The sequence below is a fragment of the Oxyura jamaicensis genome, chromosome 7 (genome assembly GCF_011077185.1).
Source record: "Oxyura jamaicensis isolate SHBP4307 breed ruddy duck chromosome 7, BPBGC_Ojam_1.0, whole genome shotgun sequence".
Taxonomy (NCBI): Eukaryota; Metazoa; Chordata; class Aves; order Anseriformes; family Anatidae; genus Oxyura; species Oxyura jamaicensis.
This window is the reverse complement of record NC_048899.1, coordinates 28,917,376-28,923,375: the sequence shown is the minus strand read 5'-3', so window position 1 is coordinate 28,923,375 and position 6,000 is coordinate 28,917,376.

Genomic DNA, 6,000 nt, shown 5'->3' with positions numbered 1-6,000 from the left:
GTATACTATATATATATATATGTGTGCCCTTTATATATATATATTTGTAAATATAATTTTATATATATGTTTCAATACCACATTTTTAGTATTTCTTGTAATACTGAGTGAAACAATGATTTATGGGTTTTCATACAAGGTTTTATGGGCCACTCTCAACACTTTGGGCATGTGCGTCCCAAGGGCCGTTTGTCAGAGGGCACGTAGAGGCTGGGGAGGTGGCAAAGACTCTTGCTGGGTCACCCATGAGCAATGCTCAGCTCCATCAGGAGGGCCAGAAGGGCAGAAACAGGAGTGGGGATGTTTCCTAGGGAAACCAAAGTGCAAGGCAAAGGACATCTTGTTCACGGGGTGAAAATGTCTCCCTTCACCAACCAGGCGAGGGAGTTAAGGTAGCAGCCTGCTAGCAGATCCCACAGCTCTTGACCTCTGTGCTTTTGCTACTACAGCAGAAGTGGGGCAACAGTTTGGGAGCGCTGCTGCAAGCCATTTGTCAGGAGTGCAGGAGAAATCTGTCCTTGGCTTACAAACACCACACATGGCTCAGCACTTTGATGACTGCAGCTGCCTGCGTTAAGGGAGCCGGCAACTGGAGAGTGGAAGAGGATGCTGGAAAAGGGGAGGTGGGAAGGCTGTCGGTCCTGGATGGACAGACAGACAGATAATTACTGCCTTCAGGATCCCGGGGGACGGGTAAATTGTAAGAGAAGCTGTAATATGCCATAAAATGAATGTCTCTTGTTGAGGCCGTGATTTGTCACAGCCAGGAGAGTTATGAATTTTAGTTCAAGAGTCAGTATTATTTTAACTTACCCTTGAGGATCAGCATTCACAGGCTGGAGATGAAGTGGATGTTGTATAAAAATGTTTCCCCACTGGTAAGTGGGTGTTTGTGCTCTTCACCGAGTGGTCTGTGTGATACGCAGTTTCTGGGAAGGCATTTGGTGTAAGGGATGAGATATATCACATTCCAGGTGAGAATATGTGGGATCCAAAGCTTTTGATGGGTCTGAAGTGGGACAGCTCTGAAAACACAGATAACTGGGTCACTGTCAAAACGTGTTATTTTAATGCCTTTGAGGTTTTGCTTCTGATGAGTATTTACATCCCCACACCTCTGTCTTGGGGCAAGAGAGGGGGGGTTCAAGTAGGAACTGTCAAGCAGAGGCAAGGAGAGGAGATGATAACTTGCACTGTGGTGCAAGAGAGAGACTTATCAGGCAGGGATCCTAGCACTGCAGGAGACTGGGGAGGATGGTGGCCTCAGAAAGTCATCGGGAGAAGGGAGAGCTTCGTGCTTTTTGGAGCTGAAAGCTTCTCCTCCTTTTGGAGGAGAGCTTCATGCTTTTTGACATCTTTGCTCCCTTCCCTAATTACTACACCCCTCTGGATAAACCAGCAATGGTCTGACACTCCAGGGCTGCTCGAAATCTCTGTGATTGTGCATTAGACCCATCCATGCAAGGGCAAATTCCTGTGAGACTTGAATGGAGGCAACCTCAGCCCATGACCAGGAGATGGTGTCCCTTAATTCTTCTTTGCCTTGGACAACAGCTTTAGATAGTTACTCCCAGTCCTGCATGCTGCATCCAGCCTCTTTCATGCTCAGGAGTGTCAGGGGAATGGGTCAACAAAACATTGCACTGAAATGTGGCCTCAGAGGAGAAGGCAAACTGGCAAGCTGAGCTGGGACCCATTCATGGGAGCAAACTTTGCTACTGAGTGGGTGAAACCATTCACCCGCATCATCCTCTCCAGCCCACCGGGGATGGAGGTGTCCCAGCATCAGCTGCGAGTCCTGTTCTAGAGGAAAGGCAAAGATGAGATGCACACACAGGTTCCCCTGCAAGAGCTGAACCTCCTGCATGTCAGCAGTGCAACCGTCTGGAACAGTGTAATTATTGTAAACATAATTAATAGTGATCTGGGAAGATTATAACTTTCTCTCTCTCCCACTTTTTTTTTTACTTTTTTTTTTTTTTTTACTTTTTTCCCAAAAAACTTTCTGGTTGTGCTTTTTTTGGCAACCCCAAAATAGTAATTCGATGCAAACGCTGGCCACAAATCCAATGGAGCTTGATAGGCTTTAAACGAGGGGAGGGGGACAGGCGGGGGTGATTGCTTTAATAACTAACTGTTCTTGGAAAAAGGCCACTGATGTGTTTTCATTACTCAGAAGAAGAAGAAAGCCAGAAAGAAAACAAGTGGCAGGACAGCCATTAGAAAATAACTCTGAATAATTATAGAGTGAGGGTAAGGGGAAGTCCAGGGAATTACTTCAGGGATATAATCATGAGCCCACATCCAGGCCAGTTATTGGCAGCTAAGAAGAGGATGTATCCAAGCAGCATTTGTGGGCCCCTCTGGTTTGGGTCCGTCTCCATCAAGTCTTGCATGAGCCTACGTCCCCATCACAGAAGCTGCTGTCCCCATCGTCTCAGCAGGACCCCAAAAGACTACATGTATTCCTGACCTTACAGTGCTCTGCAGACCTTCAGGGATGAGGCTCTGGGTGCGTTTCTGGGATGGATACAGGATATTTTTCTTTCACAACAGGGAGGCTGAGGGCCTAAGCTTCAGCCTGGATTAAATTGGTGAGGATCTCACTTGTCCTTTGAGTGGCACAACTTTAGTAAAGGAGGCTATGCACAGACATCTGATCACGCAGCAGGAGGTTCTGCAAGAAATCAAGGTGTGCTAACTGAAGGGAGGAGGAAGAAATTAGTTTTTCCTAGTCAAAAGGGACATAAAAAGGCACGGGCAGTTCTTCCCATCCCCCAAACCCCAAGTATTTTGGATGTCCCCAGGGAACCTCTGCAGCACCTCGGCAGAAAAGGCAGCCTGGTTTCTGAGCTCTCTTCAGAGCCAGGCTGGAAAAGTCATGTCTCCTCACCTTTAGGAAGCCTCCAAACCATCCCTCGCCTCTCCTCTCAATGGTGCAGCTAGATATCCACCTGTGGGGCTCTCTATGAAAATTACACCTCTTCAGGAGTGAACAGACACAGCAGGCCTGGAGGGAGCTGATGGTCACAGTTAGGAGTCATCTCCTGCAGGTAAACCACTGCTTATCACCAGTTCATGGGGCCAGGCAGCAGGTACATGATCACAGAGGCAAAGTGCTTCCCCACATCAGTGGGCACACCTGTAAGAAACCTCTGTTTTCTTGGTCAATTCCAAGCATGCTTTCTTCCCTAAACCCTTTTCCTAATGCTCCCAGCAAAATGTGCAATGCCTTACAGGGGACAAAAGGAAAGCCCTTCAGAGGACGCTTGCCTCTTCCAGGAGACACCCCTCTCCCACCAGGGCAACAATCTGGCTTATTTATGAGCCACCCATCACCGTGGCATCAGCAAGGTTCCTAAAGCTCCTTACTCTATGCCAGAGAGACATGGCAACCCTCTGTATTTCACTGCATCACAAGGCAAATAATTAGACAATACCCCCAGAAGCCAGCAGGCTGGGGCATCTGTTCAAGTTTCTCAGAGACCATCTGAATTTATACTTTTCCCTTTATTTATGCATTTTTTTTCTACTGGTTATTGATGATGTTTCTCATTTGTTTTTATTAGATGCAGGTGTTTTCTGCCCTTCAGCTGGGAGCACTTTCTCTTTTCAGCCAATTCCAGCTCTACTTTGTGCCTCGGTCACCTTTTCACTGTGATACTGGAGAGGCAAAAAAAAGGGAAAAAAAGAAAGAGGAAAAAAAAAAAAAAAGGAGAGCAGGAGAGATACTGATTTTTGCTGCCTCAGCAGATGTGTGTTAAAGTGTTTTAGTGATTCAGCCAGTGCGCCTGCCTGAGGCCAAAGGAGAGGCATTGTCTGAATCTAAAACAATTAATAACAAAAAAAGAATGTGGGCAGCACGGAGCAGGGGAAGGTGGAGGTGGAAATCGAGCAAATCGGGGGGATATTTTGAGCTTGCCGAGCACCTCAACAAGAAGATTCCCAACTGCTTTCGAAGGCAGCCGTCTGAACCCACCCGGTTCCCTCTGATATGCAGGAGCCTCACCGGCCCTGTGGCAGACAGGGGAAGATGAAGCTGCTTTTGCAACTCCTCCCCGGCCCTCCAGAGCCTCTGGATGTAGGCCAGCCTCCTCCCCAGAGCCAAACTGCACTGCCCTGACATCCCAAGCAAACACAACCGCGTACGCAGGTCCATGCCCGCAGGGCTGGGAGGGGGAAAATGGCCCCACGTGTGTGCCCGCGGGACACCGAGCCACTTGCCCTTGCTCGGGGACCCCGCTCAGGCCCTTTGAGCAAGGCAAAGGCCTCAGTTCTCTGCACCGGCCAGGAAGGCGTAAAGGGGAACCTCTGCTGTCAGCTCGTGATGAAACATCTGTCTTTTCCCCGTTAGCAAAAGAAACTAATTTCGTCTGTGCTCAGGCAAGAGGAATTTGTCCCCTGAGCAAGTTCTGCCTCTATCGTTTAAACATCCAGTACGGGCTTTAAGCTCTGGCCCTTGCGAAAGAGCCTTGTGATGCGCAGGAGCTGATGACCCCACACTTTGCAAGGTGACTCGGGTGGCGATGGGGAGATGGAGGCACCCCAGTCACCAGGCATCGCTGGAAATCTTGGCAGCTGAGCCTTGATAACGTGAAACGGAGCCAACCCAGGCACGCAGAACACCCAGGCGCTGATCTGGTGAGGGGAGACTCCATTCCTACATGCGGTTTAAAATTGATACCCCCATGAGGCATGTTAGAAAGCAAAACATTGATGCTGTCTTCACTGGAAGCATCGGTTGCTTTGTTTTTTTAATGACACAGAAAGCTGCCTGCAAAGAGATAATTTCATTCAGCCTAGCCCTTGCTGGATATGGAAGGAAGTCCTTGGAGGTGACTCCAACGAATCCAGTATGCCACCTAGCCCTCGCTAGCTCTACTACACCCACCACTGCAGCACGGGCTGATCACGCCGGCGTGAAGCTGTGAGCACCTCTTGGGGCTAGCATCGCAGGGATGGAAGCACCATCCAAGAGAAGGACAAACATCTTGGGAAGGAATCCGATTTTACTCCTGACTCTCAACCCAGTCTCCATGTGAAGTGAAGTAGCATGTTGGCATCTGCACTGCCTGCCGTTGCCCATCTTTCCTTTTTGTGCTTCTCCCCCAGGCTTGCCCCATCAGTTCCACTTTTGTTACTTGTCATTTTGCCCTCTGGGATTCTTTACACCAAGAATGAAATATCAGCTCTTTTTGTAATGATGCTTGAGGCACCTGATTTCACAACCTGTTGGTGTTCTTTGAATACTTGCACATAAAAAAAAAAAAATCTCCTGTATAAGCATTATTTTCCTAATGAGTTTCAGATCTACACCAACTGGACAGTGGTTTTGGAGGGAGAAGAAAAAAAAAATCTTGTTCATGTATCTGTGATTCAGCCCTTAATCTTTCTAGATTGCCTGAACTTGTTTGATGTTCTGAGTGCCTCCAAAACACACAGATTAGCCCAAACTGATTAAAGCACATGTTTCATCTTCATTATCATGCCCAGGAAAGTCAGTGCTTTTGCACATTACAGAGAGTATCATAATGAAGTGTGACGTATCTGAGATATAAAGAATGGTAACTCTTTTCCAAATGACTACTTCTCTTTTTTTTTCATTTTTTTTCTTTTTTTTCCAAGAAGGAGCCATATGTAAAAAATAGAGCCTATAGCAATTAAGTGTATTAGCAGACACTAACATAAACCTTGGTTTCCTCTTGTTCATTCCCCTCAAAATAAGAAAGCATGTCTTTTAAACAAAAAACGTCATTGTGACCTCACCTGGAAGAGAAAAAGCCAGGAGAAATGAGACCTTCATGATCTGTGGGCTCTGCTACAGCTCGTGACCAGCTGTATGTTGCCCCATTGCTGTCTTTTGTTCCCAGGGCAGTGGGGTTTTTTGGAGCACCAGCACAAATGTCAAGAAGCCAGCCCTTGTGAGGAGCATGATGGCACACACCAAGCAGTCATCTGCAACTCCATCCCTGCTCCAGGGCTCAGCAGTATGGATCCTCA